The sequence below is a fragment of the Biomphalaria glabrata genome, chromosome 7, assembly GCF_947242115.1.
Source record: "Biomphalaria glabrata chromosome 7, xgBioGlab47.1, whole genome shotgun sequence".
Taxonomy (NCBI): Eukaryota; Metazoa; Mollusca; class Gastropoda; family Planorbidae; genus Biomphalaria; species Biomphalaria glabrata.
Genome location: NC_074717.1, coordinates 7,309,152 through 7,325,912, shown reverse-complemented (window position 1 = coordinate 7,325,912; position 16,761 = coordinate 7,309,152). Strand labels below are relative to the sequence as shown.

General features: G+C 35.1%; 1 protein-coding gene across 3 annotated transcripts in view; it reads right to left on the bottom strand.

The window, feature by feature from the left end:
• Nucleotides 1-16,761, bottom strand: part of LOC106069891 (H(+)/Cl(-) exchange transporter 7-like) — a 106,612-nt gene that overhangs the window by 51,121 nt on the left and 38,730 nt on the right. The gene's annotated exons all lie outside the window — the stretch shown is intronic.

The following is a 16,761-nucleotide window of genomic DNA, read 5'->3' as shown; positions in this document are numbered from 1 at the left end:
ACATTTTGGTGTCAGAAGTGTCCAAAGTGCAAGTCATTTATTGTCAGAAAATGACATCTTTGGTGTCAGAAGTGTCAGCAAACAGCATTTATAGTGTCAGAAGTGTCAGCAAACGATATTTTATGATGTCAGAAGTCAGAACTGCTAACTTAAAGGATTTATGAGCACCAGAGGAACAAGTGTAGAATTTTTTTCTATTGCTGTCAGAAGTATTTTAATACTACAGTTACTTACAGTAACATTTATAGGGATATTTTTGAAGTTGGCAAGTGAACTATTTAGTTAACACATGGAAAAGTAACTCTAAAAAATATTTGTTTACACAAATCATGACGCCACTCAACGAGCAAGAAAGCTAAAACCTGATTATTATAGACTCTACTATTTTTCTCATTTGGTCGTTCAGCGACACATTCAACATTATAGAGATGACCTAGATCTACATTTATTGAGACCAGCACACAATTTTTCAAGTGAGATTCACGTGATCCAAGAGTGACATTATTATTATCTTCAGCTAGTCTAACACTACTAACAGAAAACAGAGCTGAAATTGAAAGTTAACTGTGCCTACTATTTTAACTTGTACTTCAAGATTGAACTCTACATGAATTACAACGAATCCAGAATTTATTAAATTTTTTTTGACTACACACTTGGTATCTAGAGCTACTACTACATGTCACATTGACCTGCCATGACACAGTTACCATTAGCAAGCTATTTTTTTCATCTGTGATGAAATGAACAATTTGAACTGTTCCTGTCTGAGCTGTATTTTCAACTTTTCCAGTTGACTACTGTCCTAAGTGTCATTTATCTGGAAGCCTGATTTATGTGGTTGTACTTTTACACCAGTTGAGATAGCTTTAGGAGCACAGCATTGTTCAAAGTTACTTTAACATCATAAGCGAAAGAGATCAAACATGATATGCTGAGACAACCTGATCTTACAACCTGTGTGGGTGAAACTAGACAACCGTGATACTACAACCGGTGTGGGTGAAAATCTAGTACTACAAGTCATTCAAGTCATCGTTTGAAGACAGCTGATATATGGTCAGTCGAAGTAGCTGACATATTCAAGAATCATCTACATCGAGTGCTCGTCATAATTCTAATGACACACTCCTATTGTCGCTGTCTAACAGCACAGTTAATAAGAGAGCGCCCTCACTCTTAGACCTCTCTTGTCGTCACTACCTAAGGTCATTTTTAGTTATTTATATTTGTTTCAGCAACTGTATGAAAATGGATTACTATTGTTCAAGGACTTGAGTACCGTATCATTTAACATTGTACTGTGGATTTAACAAGTGGATTACTTATGAACTGTAACATTGTACTGTGGATTTAACAAGTGGATTACTTATGAACTGTACCGTTGTGCTGCAGATTTAGCAAGTGGATTACTTATGAACTGTACCGTGGACATATTTTATGTGGAGCATCACCGGAACTTTATGTACAAGTCAAGCATCAAGTGAATATTTAAGGGAAGTAACTTTAATTACCCTTTAGTATTAATGAATATTGATTAGTTCTCTTTGAACTACACCACAATTTTTTTCATTGTCTACATTTGTATTTATATATATACATTTGACTTTAGGGACTAAATTTAATTATCTATTGAGTCTGAGCATTTATATTTTTTTTCAAGTAAGCATCCAGGTATTGGTAGGGACTCTTTAGATAAAGTAAATACTTGATCGTATAGCTGTATTAGTTAAGTTTGTATTTCGTCAAGTATCTATCATATTGTTAAACTCTTGTGTTGATATTGTCTTGTTTACATCTGTTGAATTTTTTTTTTGCGTCATTGTTATTTCTCATTGTAATTCTTTTGTCTACTATTTCTACTATCTTGTAATGTCTCTTTAAAGCAGACTGTTTAGTATCTATAGTGTATTTATGTTTGTCTAATTACTTATTAATATATATATTTATTTACTTCTTATTTCAACCTATTTTTTATTATTATCAACACTACACTACACACTTGATACACTATGGGATATATTTTGATTTGAGATTGTGACAAGATTGATTGTAAATAATATATACTTTGAGCACATTCAACTATTTGATACTATTGATACATTGATCACTATTTATCAGACTAATAAGGCTCACACAATTGTGAATTATTTGTTGCAATAAACTTTTACATTGCAAGGGGAGATACTAAAAATACATAATCACATAATTGATCAGTAAAGTATTACATTACGAACTAGACAAAGTACCAAGAATAACTTAAGATACCTCATAACCTCAATGGTTTCGCACAAAATATATATCTACTATTACCTGTAATTACTATTTGAGCAATAATAAGTATTTATTGTACAATTATTCATTTACAACTACCTAGTACACATATCTATTAATTAACTATATTACTAATTTGAATCTTTGAAAATGGCTGAGTATGAAAAACTAATAGAGATAGTGGATAAACTAAAGTTAAAAGAAGATGATAGAGCTGCATTCATTAAAATTGAAATAGATAGAATTAGAGTAGAAAAAGACAAGCAACGGGAAGAAAGGCTACATGAAAGAAGACTGAGAGAGAAAGAACAAGAAAACGTAGAGAAAGAAAAAGAACGCCAGCATGAAATAAAATTAAAAGAACATGAAGAAAAAATGGCCAAGCTAGCAAAAGAAAATAAAGACAATTCAGCAAGTCAAACTTCATCTCATCATCAGTATCATAGCAAATTTAGGAACTTTGACCCAAAAGAAGACACATTAGAAAATTTCATAATACAATTTGAATACATCTGTCAAACAGCAAATATGAATAGTGCACAAATGGCTCAACAACTTCTAGCTAACCTAAGAGGTGAACCACTAAACATCATCGACACACTAACTATGGAGCAAAGAAAAGACTACAACACAGTAAAACAAAGACTAATTGAACATTTTGGCAAAACGGAGGAGCACTATCGAAAACTTTTTAGAGAAATAAAACTAGCCAAGAATGCAGATTTAAAAAGAACAATACATGACATGCGCCAGAACATGACAAAGTGGCTACAACTCGCAAACTGTAACTTAGATGACCCCAAACAGATCTTAGATTTTTTTCTCATTGAGAATGTGCTAATTAATGTTACAGATGCAGCATTCTCATTCCTGAAGGAGAGAAAAATAAAAAATGAAGCTGAATTGATATCAAACTTAACAACATACAAAGACTCACACCCAAACATCACCATTGACAAAAGGGAATTGTACAATGTAGCTGCAACAGTGACAGAAAACCATCCAAGATCTACAAATAAATTTAAATATGCCAAGAGCATACAATGTTTTTTCTGTGGCATATTGGGTCACACCAAAGCAGAGTGCAGAAAGAGAATGGCATCAGAAAAACAGCAATATGTAAATAGAAACCATAAATATGGAAGAGATAACAGAACTTTCCAGAGCTTCAGTCCTAACTATAATAGATCCTATCAACAACAATATAACAGAAGAACATGGCAAAGCTACAGTCCAACTAACAGTAGATCACATCAAACAAACAGAAGATGGCAAAACAACAGAATGTCTAGAAGAGATCAATTTCAAGATAGACAACATACTTACCACAATAACAATCATACCAGACAAAATATAGCAGCTGTAGCAACTGAAACACCAATAGAATATGAAACAGCAGCATATATACAGACAAAGGTAGCCAAATTGAAAGTGTATCCTGCCTATGTGGATGGCATTAAGGTATATGCATTACGTGACAGCGGCTGCACCTCAATCATTGTGAAGAAATCACTAGTAAAACCTGAACAGATACTTGAAGACAAGGTCACACTGACTTATGCGAATAAAGACTTATGGGAAGTATGTGAAACAGCATTAGTTTTCATTGAATCACCATGGTTCACTGGTCAATACAAAGCCATAGTAATGAACAACCCAGCTGAAGAACTAATTATAGGGAACATAGAAAACATAGTTGAACTGTCAGAAGAAGCCTTAGTAAAATGGGCCAATAGTGTAAAACAAGAAAACATTGAGTTAGCATCAACTACTAATTCACATGATTACAACAATATCAGTATAAATGAAACAACTAAAGATAATCAGTCAATTACAAATACAAATAAAATAGATGTAGAATGTCAAACTGATTTGCTAACAGAAGCACCTAAACTAAATAAAGATTGCCAAACAATTAACACACAAACAAATGATAGTGAAATACAAACAGATGAAATACAAATAGATGATAAAGATAAAGCTGAAAAACAAGAAATACAAAATGACATTAACACTAGCTCACCTAAAATAATAATAACAGAGGAAATATTAGCCTTGACATTTAAAAACAGCAAACAGATAGAAGTATATGATCTAGAAGTCAATTATCAGGATGTTGTATGCATAGTTGATGAAGAATCCACAATCACTTTTGTAGAGCCCAATTTAGTAGAAAAAGAAGATTATTTGAATGATATAGCCATTGTAACCTTACCAAACTCTAGAAAGATAGAATGTAAAACTGCCATTGCTGAAATCAAATCACCATTTATAAAAGGGAAAATAAAAGTTGTAGTACTTGAAAATACTATCAGTCCAGTAATTATTGGATCTTATCCAAAAGTTAAAGTGCATCAAAAGCCAGTAATACATAAAACAATATGGTTTTATGACCTGTCTGATTCTGATTTTCAGAAAGAAATTTTTCAAATAGTACAAGAAATAACTTGTGATTTTGGATATAAAAAAGTTTGGAAACATCCAGAACTTGGAGAGTCAATGTGGGTACAAATAAAAAACTTTGGCCATTACAAAGAGTTATTACATAAAATATACGGAACACCAATTAAGGGACTCACAATTAACATCAGTGTTGTTGACTTAATACATCGCATCTGGTAAACATTGAGCATTATTCTGTAAACATTGAGCATTATTCTGTAAACATTGAGCATTATTTTGTAAACATTGAGTACTATTTGTAAACATTGAACTAGAACTAAGACTTCATTTTTTAAAAACTCTATTTGTAAACAAACTTTGGAATTTGATTACTACATTGTAACCAACAATTTTTTCACATTCTTTTGTCAACAAGAATAACATTTTTGTACTCAACAATGTAAACAAACATTGAATTTTTTTTCCCAACTTATTCAGTACCTAGCTTAATTTTTTTTCCATGCAATGTAAACATTATTTTTTCTCATTGTATTGAGAACAACTTTGACAATTTTTTTTTCTACAGCTATTGTAAACAAGATTGGAATTTTTTTTACTATGTCATTTATCACAATTATATAACTTAGTCACATTTTTCAATACTATTGATAAAAAGGAGATTGATTCATAATGTAACTTATTTATTTAACGTCAATTAGTGTAATTAAATATTGACATACACTTGTATTTTTTTGAAAACATTTTTGTCAAACTATTCTTATGGACTATATTTTTTTGTAACAATCATTGATGTAAACAAGAAGATTGTTGTACAAACTTTTTGATATTTCAAGTACTGAAAGAGACACTTGATATTATTCTTTTAAATTGGACTTACACATTTTTTTACAACAGATTAAAATGAATACAACTAAACTAGTAGGATGTTATGCTTGTATATATATGCTTGAACAAATTAATGTAAACTCAAAGATTGTATCACAACTGACACATTTTCTCAGTTGAATTTTTTTTGACAAAAGAGTTTTTTTTGAAATTTGTACACAATAATTATTTGATAAACAATGTAACATTAAACTTTTGCCATTACTAGCTACAAATTATTTGAACTGTCATATGGAGAAATACTTAATTGAAACATAAGGTGCATGCAACAAGCACTATGAAAGATATTTATTTTGATTTCATGTTGATACTTTTGATCCAATATTTTGATACTTGAATTATACATATTTACTTGTGTAATATTAATGCACAACAATTTTTTATGGAGATGTCAAACCTCATATTGAAGTAAACAGATACATTGAATTTGTAACAATGATCATTAATCAATTTGATCTTGAATTTTGACACATATATTTTGAATTTTTCTATACTTATCACTTACATATTGAGACTTACTTGTAACATTTTCTACATGATTTATACATATTGTATTATTGGTGTCAAAAACCAGACTTCTAACATTTCTATAGTGTCAAAGATTTTTTTATAAATAGATATTGTGAATAAAAACTTGTATTAATTTTTCACATTGTGACATAGGAGATTGTCATTGAAATTTTTGTCACACTTTGCACATATTATTATGAAAAAGACTTGTAAATATTGAACACATTTGAATATTGATGTATATATTAGAACTACATGTAAAGAATTATTTGGGATGTTAAGCATTTGACTCAGAGAATTATTTGAATTGCCTTACAAGAATATGATGAATTAGAGAATTTTGCCCTTGTATGAATTTTTTTTGATTCAGCAAATATTTTGTGTAACACTGTCATATTATATATTTTATTGCAAGTTTGTAGTTCTATTTGAACTCAGCAATTGTACATTTCATAGACCCCAAGAATTCCAAATGATCCTACTTATGATAATTATGTCGTCAAGCTGAAAAAAATTTCTTCAAAATTTTTTTCAAAAGGGGGGTGATAGGTAATGTCACCACCTCAAAGTTGGTGCCATAGAGTAGAAACCCTAATTCTGTATTGTGTATGTTAATTCCATATTGTGAATCTTATTCACAACCCATGTTGCACTAAGGTGAACACTTTTGACCTTAGGTGAACCAGAGAGTTAAAGGCAGTCAGTCCACATAGAGATCTTGTAGCAAGCACTTGTATTGAGTCACTTAAGATATAAGCAGTAGAGTTAGATGTTTAAAGTAGTTGGTTATAGAATAAGTACTAAGTTGTGATATTCGTATATTACTGTTGGATTAATACTGACCATTCCTGGGTCGAATTGTATGGTGTATTCACTATGTGGTGTTATATTAAACTTATTGTATCTGCTACACCCAGCGTCATTTCATTATTCTGTGATTTGTAACAAGAACCCAATGTCACCACCACGCCTACATTGATAACCACAGCCACATTCATAACATATAAAATCATACGGTGACATATCTCATACTCGTTTCAGGAGCTGGTAGGACTCAAGGGTATTTAACTCTTTCTCTCCGTAATTATTTACCACATGCTGATGGAATCAACGTTGGTATCGTCTGTTAGGAGAGAAAGAGTTAAACAAAATATCACCGAGTTCAAAATATTAGACATCGCAGTGATTCAAACCCGAGATCCCCAGTTGTGAAGATTTATCACTATATCCTAATGTAGATCAATATGCTTCACTTTTAAATTAGATCATTTCATTTTTTTCCACAGAAAATAAAAGTTTTCCTTCCTAAGGTTTAGAGAAGGAACATTGGGAAGTTTCCCCGATGTACTTGGCCGTTGGCCTCGCTACTAACCTAAGTGTCTAGGGATACGAGATCATTCCCAGATAGAAGTTTGTTCAGACAGGAAGGTGGAGGCGAGCTTCTGTGAGTTCCAAAAGTCTTAGACTGAACTCTAAGGTCAATAAAGAAGAAGCTTAGTGCACGTGTACAGCCTTTATCATCCTGGGAGGCGCATAGATTTTAACTCTTTGACACCCATGTCACGGGAAAGGGTATTGAAGAAAAGAACAACAACAACAGCAGCAACAACAACAACAGCAGCAACAACAGCAACAAAAAAGAACAACAACAATAACAACAGCAACAGCCGCAGCAACAGCAACAATAGCAGCAGCAACAACAGAAGCAAACAGCAACAGCAGCAGGAACAACAGCAGCTACAACAGAAACAATAACAACAACAACAGCAGCAGCAACACCAATAACAGCAACAGCAGCAGCAACAACAGCAGCAGCAACAACAGCAACAGCAGCAACAAGACTGGAACTGAGCCTCGAAGCTTTTCATTATGAACTGTGAGCAAAAGTTTCGATGGACTGGATATAGCACAGCGTCACGTGACAAGTAATTTAAAATACGCACACTAAAAGTACACGAAGGAATCTTTAGAAAATCTTCAACCTATTTACAGAAAACTAGACACTTTTCAAGTGCTACTTCCTATCCCTCCTTCGTCGTAAAAAAACAACAACAAAACATTGGAATAATTTATTTTGACTTTTTCTTCTTATCCTCTCGAGCTGTAATTGTGCATATAAACAATCGGTATGACACAATAGTTTATTACAAATTCAGAAAGATCCCTTCATTAATTATGGAATAACAAAAAAAACAAATAGTTACCATTACAACCTGTGGGAATCAGAGAAAATAACAATTATATTGCAAATTTCTTATTACTGAGTATCAGATATATCCCTTATGCATATGGCCACCCCCATGCAAAAGCTAGAAAAAGAATATGAAAATTCTATTTGAACATACAATGGCAATAATTTTTTTTTACTTTCAAAGAGAATGACTCTTTTATGCAATAAGATGGTACTTAACAAGTCAAGAGTTTGTTTCAGAACAAGACCATGAGTAGATCGTCCATCGTAGCCATATGAATACACAGTCGTTCTGGCTTTATTGAGCACTCTGAACAGAGGTTTCGAGGGACTAGCTTTGGCCCGCGGGGAGTAGGTTTGACATCATTGTAATAGAACAGATAGTGCAAAAATTTTTTTTTTTGTTTCGCACGCGTTATTTCAGAAGATTAAAAAAAAAAAACTTTTTAGAAAAAAATCCTACCATGACACATTTTCGCCCTGCCACCAGTGCCCCTTTCCCCAATCTTATTCCCCAACTGATAAAGTTTTGCTAATTACAACGTGAAAGGTAGAAAGGAAAACAAAGTATTTGTTAAAAGATAAGGTTGAATACCAAAGAGACGCAACTTGGGCGAGAGCTGTCTTTCTTAAATGTAGCCAAAGTACGAAGTAACAATGCCCCTTATGTTCAGAGCTAGAAAACAAAAATCCAACTTAAGAAAAAAAAAAAAAAAAGAGCTTATCTAATGGGAAGAACTCCACGTTTACATCTAAATCTCTCAGTAATGGAGACGTTATTTCCCTTCTTCAAATATCAACCAAAATAATGATCAGTAATTAATTAACTAATTGGTTGATTTACGAATTGATTCATGCTATGTCATGTACAATAAATACGTTTTCAAAGTTTCAACTTGATCCGAAAATGGGTGTGGGAGCAATAATGTACACAATTATCTAAAGGTACAAAACCCTATATATTTAGCCATATCTCTGAATACAAAAAAAAATATATATATCTTTTGGTATACACAAAATTAATTATAGTAGTTCATTGAGGTAGGCACAGAATACAAAAGAAAACATATATAGATTCCCCGGCGGACAACGGCTTTGTCGGCAACAGATGTGCAAAATATGCAGGTCGCCACTGGGTTAGCGTCATGTGAAACACCGTATTCATCTTTAAACTCCGGAATCGAAGACACTGCCATTATTATTATTTATTCAAATTTAAAAAGCTAGAGTCTCTAACAGACCACGCTATCAAAAACTCAATTAACCCAACCCTTCAGTCAGACTCCTTAACAGGTCACTAAGGTCAGAAAGTCTTGACATGCCTTTATGTCTGTCATCAATTAAAAAAAAAAGGAAAGTAAAATTTCCCTTTCAGACCTTGCGATCTATAAGGCAGATGATGTAAAGATCATCTGTTTCTGTGGCCCACGGTTAGCGAGGGTATCATGTGGCCAACACAACGACCTACCACCTTTACTATATCTCAAGTAATGTCAGGCACCTATTAGAGCTGGGTGGACTTAGAAGCGCCTAAATATCCCGAAATTTAAAATCCCAGTCTTCACCAGGATTCGAACTCACGACCCCCAGCTTGAAAGCCAAGCGCTTTACCACTCAGCTACCGCGCCTCCGTTGCAGATCAGTGTTGAGGCCTTGTATAACGCATGGTCTCGCTCTAGACCTAGACCAATCTCTTAAGTCGACATGGGGAGGGAGGGGGGTAGAGCAGTGTATCTCAAACAAGAACATTGTGGCGCCGTTGCCAGTCAATTAACTTTTCAAGGGATACAAAATATGAATATTAACCAAGTAGATGAACGCTATTGTAAGTGAGAAGGAAGATGTATCGTCTGCTACTTTAATAGGTAGACTTTTCGTTGCAACAATATTGACTTCAGGCTTTACTGAAGGATTAATTTCCCTTGTTAGTATCAAACAAAATAATTAATTAACTGATTGGGTATTTTTTTTATATAGATTTACGTTTTGATAGGTATAATAAATAATCATGGAACGTTTCAACTTGATCCGAGAATGTGTGTGGGAGAAATAAAGTGTTCAAAATTGTTTACTTGACAGACAGACAGAGTGAGTTGGTATAAGCTTTGTAATAATAATAAAAAGAAAAAAAAAACGCTACCATTATCGACATCGCCGTACCACTGTCTCATAATTTAAGAAAAACTGAGATAGAAAAACCAAGAAAATATGGGAACCTAGGCTTGGAGATTAAGCGTCTATGGAAATTGTCCAAAATAACAATATACCCCATTGTTATATCAACCGAGGGAATAATAACAACTGACCTCACAGACACATTCAAGGCCCTTAACATTCCTAGGAACATCCTTGTTGCCTGTCAGAGGGCGGTACTGCTGCAGACCTGTCACATCACCAGAAAATTCCTCAGTGGAAACTGTTAAAGGGACTACGATGAATTTTGTTTCTCTTTAGCGAAACTCGACCCTGGCAGCGCCAGAGAATGACTACTCGTTCATTTCTAACATAATAATAATAATATAAATAATAATAATAATAACAATAACAAAAAAAATCAAGAAATTGGGGTTCTGAGTTATTGTTTATGTGTTCACTATACGCATCCATTGGATGCCCTTGCTGCCCAAGGACTATATCACTGAGCATGCTTTGGCGGCCCGAGGGCTGTATCAAAGCGCATGTCTTCGCGGCTGTAATCCGGACAAGATTGTTGCCGCTCTGACATTTTATCGCTTTCTTTGACCTTTGTTGTCTTCTGTAAACCCCCTACACCTTGGCTCACTCAGGTAGAGATAGTATTGTCTGACGAATTCAAACGATAAGATTTGTCAATGGACAGAAGGTTAGAACAACAAATAACGGGCCCATCTCTATTCTCTCTATCAACCTGCGTGTAGAACTAGAAGACAAGGTTTCTCAAACAGTTCTTCCCGGCACTACAAACCCGTGAACAGGAGAAAGCAATCGAAGATGTTGACACAATAAACACGGAATAGGAGAAAGCAGTCGATGTTGTCACAGTAAACGTGAAATAGAAGAAAGCAATCGATGTTGTCACAGTAAACGTGAAATAGAAGAAAGCAATCGATGTTGTCACCGTAAACGTAACTAGAAAAACAGTACAAATACAATACCCACTTTGTACAGCTCATAATAGCTTGTTTTCGAGTCCGATGATTAATGACAAATGCAACTTATAGAGCAGAAAGTCGAAATCGGTTAAATATTATTTGTTTTTTGTTTTTTTGTAGGAGATCGTTAGCCATGATTGGCTACCCACTTAGGAGAAGTAAACTCTGAATTCAAATCTCTGCTGCGTTGCAGCTCCTACCCAATAATGGAAAGGCTTCGAAAGTCTACCCTGAGGAAAAATTAGGAACCGGGGACCCTTAGGCTGTTTGTAGCACTCAGTGCTTCACACTGGCAGAGCCTGCCGCTGGCCCCTCTTGCCGCTCCATTGGATATATCAGCTGCGCAAAGAAGAGGGAACTGCTGTGTTGGCGACATCGTTCCGACCATTGCTAATGCCCAGGCATTCATTTCCATGGGATTGGGATGAACCATTGTCACTTCGCAACTGAAGGAGGCCAAAAATAAAAAGAATATTTTTCATAGATTTAGATTACATTGGAAAAAGGTCTATTGCGTCATCAAGGCTTGATGTTCATTAGCAGACGGTGCATTAAATTATTCTTTAATTTATTAAATTCTTTAGGTAATTAGTAATGCCAGTTCGGAAATTCACGAACGCGATAGTCCTTTCAAAATCACGTTGGCTCTAGATCTAGAAATAGTTTTAAAAATCTAATTGAAATGTGTTTCTTTTTTTTTATATTTTGAAAAATTATAACTGTCAAACTAGAGTTTTTCCAGTGTGGCCAACGAGATAATAATTCTTTTCTCAGCAGTATACACCAACTGTTAAATTTCTAGGAAAATCGTTAGAGCTGTTTTTGCTATTCGTGTCCAGGTTGCACACACCCCAGGTTCCCCAACAAGGTTCTGACTTGAATGGAGGTATTGTAAAAATAGGATAAAGCAATCGATGTTATCAAACGTGAAATAGGAGAAAGCAATCGATGTCACAGAAAAAAAATGGAATAAGAGAAAGCATTGGATGTTGACTCTATCAAGGTGTAAAAGGGAAATACATCGATGTTTGTGACTATTTACACTGAGTTTGAAACTCCAGGACCCTTGCATTCATAGCCGAATGCTGAAGCCTGCCATTTTTTACCTCTATTCAAGTCATATCTTCATGGAACCAGCACAAACCTGGATCTTGGATCCTGGACAGCTGATCTAAAAAATGACTATAACTTTTAAACTTGTAAATTATATGCATTGATGTGTATGTGGTCGTGGTCGAGAGGACAAGTGCGCTTGAACTTGGCTACCCGACTCGGGCAGAGTTGTGTTTACTGAGCGCCTAAAGGCAGCACGGAAAACCAACTCCTAGATACCCCCTGCCCCCAACTGGTCCACAAATGAGATTGGACCAAAAAGCGCTCTGAGCATGCAATAAGCATGAAAGTCAAAGCATAAAAGCTATAATAATAATATGTAATGTATTCGCCATTTCCACCGATTTAAAAACAACAACAACAACAAAATCTGTAGGTCCCGGACGTCAACAAAAAGGGCACCAATTTAAAAGATTAGGCCCTGTCATGACATGATTAGGATTTAGTTATTTGTTTCGGGAATAGGGGGAAAGTTTTACTTAGCGACGATGACGTAGAGTTGGTTAACCCTTAAAGTGCTGAGTTGTTTTACAATGAGTGCATACAGAATGGAATTACAATTCTGATGTTTAGAGGCTAAACTACCACAAGCGTTTTAAGGGTTAAAAAATAAGAACGCTCCATTCGACACTATCAACAAGACGCTTTTCATTAGAGCAGTGAAAACAAGAAGTTAGATCCAGACAGCTAGTAACCGAGGACATTAGACGGATCCCTTCTTGAGGATTAAAAATGTTTCCTATTTTAACCCTAGTGTCGACTACCTATCTTGATTGTTTTGGCATTTCGCCGGTGTTTGAAGGTTACCTCCTGTTTATTTCATTGTTTGTATTTGACACGGCGGAAGAGCCCCAACAACCCACATAGTTCTGCTAAATCTGCTTTATCAAGTGTTAATTTATTTTAATTAATTGGACCTATGCATTGATTTACTGCTTTCTTTTTTTTTTTTTTTTGCAGACGAAATCATCAAAACTCATCAAAAATAAAAAGCTGGTCATTAAACAGACATTTCGAAAGAAGCTGTAGACAGAAATAACTTTAAAATTACAATGTCTCGCCAAGACCAATAAAAAAAAAAAAAGAGTTCGTTAATGTTTGTTAATTATCGCTAATGGTCGTTAATTTCTGTTAGTTTTCGTTAACTTTCGTTAACTTTACTGTTTTTTTAGATTAAGAGAACGGTTTTCGGCATTGCGTCAGCCTGCTACAAGTCAGGGACCACGTGGACACAGCTTGAGAACAAAGTTTCGAGATAAGGTAGAGATATGAACGTGCTTGTAAACAGACTATTGGTGTTCAGACTGACCCGCATAATTATAATTAAACCAGTGATGACCAACCTTTTTTTTTTTGACCTTAGTGACCCTATATGCAACATGAACATTAGTACGAAAAATCGCTGAGATTAACGGCACCAATCTCAGTGTAGGCAGACTGATAGGCGCTTTACCACTGTGTCTTACGCAGAAAAATCAAACGGAGGTAGCACTCAAAATAATCCAAATAACACAGGCGAAGGTCCAACAATATAAGTTAGTCGACGCTGAAAGCGAATGTCGAACCATGAAGGGAACCGTCGAATGTCGTCAGGCTAAATCTCTACGTCCATAAAAAACTGTCTCTAATATTCCTCAAAAATAGTCTGTTTACATTTCGCTATTTTTGCCTAAAACCTTAGTCTTATTTCTACTAGATCTAGCCGTGTCATTGTCTCTAAGTCAAAACTTTCCCTTTCTATGAAACAAATAACTAATTCCTTAATCATGTCACAAGACGATAAGAGGGGCCGGAAAGAGTACATCAAAGTACAGCCCAGATCAAAATAACATGATCTTTTTTTTTATCATTCGTCAGGTCAAAAAGATGAGTATTATTTATAATCTCCTCTTAATTAAAAATAAATAAATCCAATGACTGTGCTTTAGTTAATAATTATGCAGCTAGCCAAAGACTAGATCAGAAGATGCATTGTAAATGATAAATTGCCCGCGAACTCCATCTCTTTTCTTCCACTCCCCAGGGTCCGTCCACCTCACCCGGACTTCAAAATTCTAACACTATCAGCAGATCACGTGAGCAGGTGACGATGTTCGGCACGCGCTCCACCAGAAAGAGAGAATAACGAGTTTAGACATCGGAAGAATTTCTGCGACATGACGTGACAGGGCTAAAGACGAAATTAATCCGCCGCTAAGAAGAAAGTTAAAGGAAGAATGAAAAGAAAAAAAGATCACGGAAGGTCTTTAAAAATGAATTCGATGGCTAAAAGAAGAAAAAGAAATGCTCTTAATTAACTCAGAGGCGTACCGAAAAAGAGAGATGGGGGAGGGATCCGACAAGAACGCAGGAGCATAAAGAGCGCCAAAATGAGCATCCAAACACTATACAATATATATATAACAGTTGCTACATATAGTTCGCTTATTAACATCGTTTACATTATATGTAAGTTTTCTATTGCTTACTTGGGACGCTTCATATGCTAATATGGATTGTAGGAGTAAAGATAGATAGATAGCAAGAGAGAGAGAGAGAAAGAGAGAGAAAGAATTACCATAGGGAGGGGCGAAGATGCCGAAAGGTCTTGTTTCCCACGGTCGCCTGGTCTCCTCGATACGCCATTAAGTTTACCAAAGTTAATAAAGAAAATTGCAATAATGATTTCCTTACCTTTTCAGACTTTGAAACGTGACTAATATTAGCTGTTGTTTTTCACTACAACTTTCGTTGGATACACTAAGACCGAATCTATAATTAAATCCCTCAGAAACAATCTTACGATCCGCTGGACAGACTAGATCACTAACGAGGAACAGTGGCAAAGAACAAAGCATCTGCCTGTTTAAGTAGGTATCCTTTACTTTTACAAAAAAATTCCTGATGCTGTTCGACTAGTTATGGGAGATTTCAATCATCTTTCGTTAGCTCAACACTTGCCAGCATATAGTCAATATGTTGATTGTCCTACAAGACACGATAAAACCTTGGACATGTGTTATAGCAACATATAAATGGCCTACACATCTCGATCGCTATTCCTCCTCGGAGAGTCAGACCACACAATGATCCATCTTACACCCACGTACAAACTGGTTTTAAAAACAACAAAACCCGTAGCACAGTCCATCCAGTCATGGTCTGACGACGCTGTTTTACAGCTACAAAGCTGTCTGGAGCAAACAGATTGGGACATGTTTGTAAACAACTGACCTGACATAGATGAACTTACCACAACTGTTAATTCGTACATCCAGTTCTGTGAAAACATGATTGTACCGAAGAAGAAAATTAAAACATTCAGTAATAATAGACTCTGGGTGACCAAAGACATTAAGGAAGCGATTCTATACAAGAAAAGAGGGTTCAAGAGCAGTTCTTCTGAATTCATCTCAGCCAACAAAGCCCTTAAAAAGAAATTATTTGAAGGAAAAGAGAGATTCAAGGAAAAAAAATAAAATTGAAAGCTCTTTCAAGAAAAATAACTCTACAGCTTATTGGAGTGCCTTGAAACAAATTGCTGGCTACGTACCTAAGCGCGAACCAATGTGCGTCGCTGACAACAACAAATTTGCCAATGATTTCTACAGCCGATTTGACTGCCACAACTTCGAGAAAGACCACCATGATTTATTGGCATCATTCGAAAACAGCAATATAATCCAGTCTCAAGAACTGTTTAATAAACAAGAAGTGATTAAAATATTTAAACAAGTTAAACACCGCCAAAGCCTCGGCACCTAACAAATAAAGTGGAAAACTTGTAAAGCTATGTGCGGAACAACTGGTTTATATCTTTTGTGCTATATTCAACAAGTCCTGGCAAACGCACAAAATACCTTCCATTTGGAAGACGTCTGAAATAATTCCAGTACCCAAAAAGAAGATTATTGCTTCCAACAACGATCTACGTCCCGTAGCACTTACATCAATTCCAATGAAGTGCCTGGAGAAAATGATTTTAAAACATCTATTGAATGAAGTCAAAACACGCCTCGATCCGCACCAGTTCGCTTACAAACCGCCAAGAAGTACAGAAGATGCAATACTATTTATGCTGAATTGTCTATACCATCATCTTGATACTCAGAGACACTACGCCAGAGTTTTATTCGTAGATTTTTCATCCGCATTCAACACCATCCAACCACATCGCATGATACAAAAATTATCGTTAGCAAAAACATACAAGCTTGGATTCTAAACTTTCTCATCAAACGCCCACAATATGTAAAAGTGAACGGGCATGTGTCA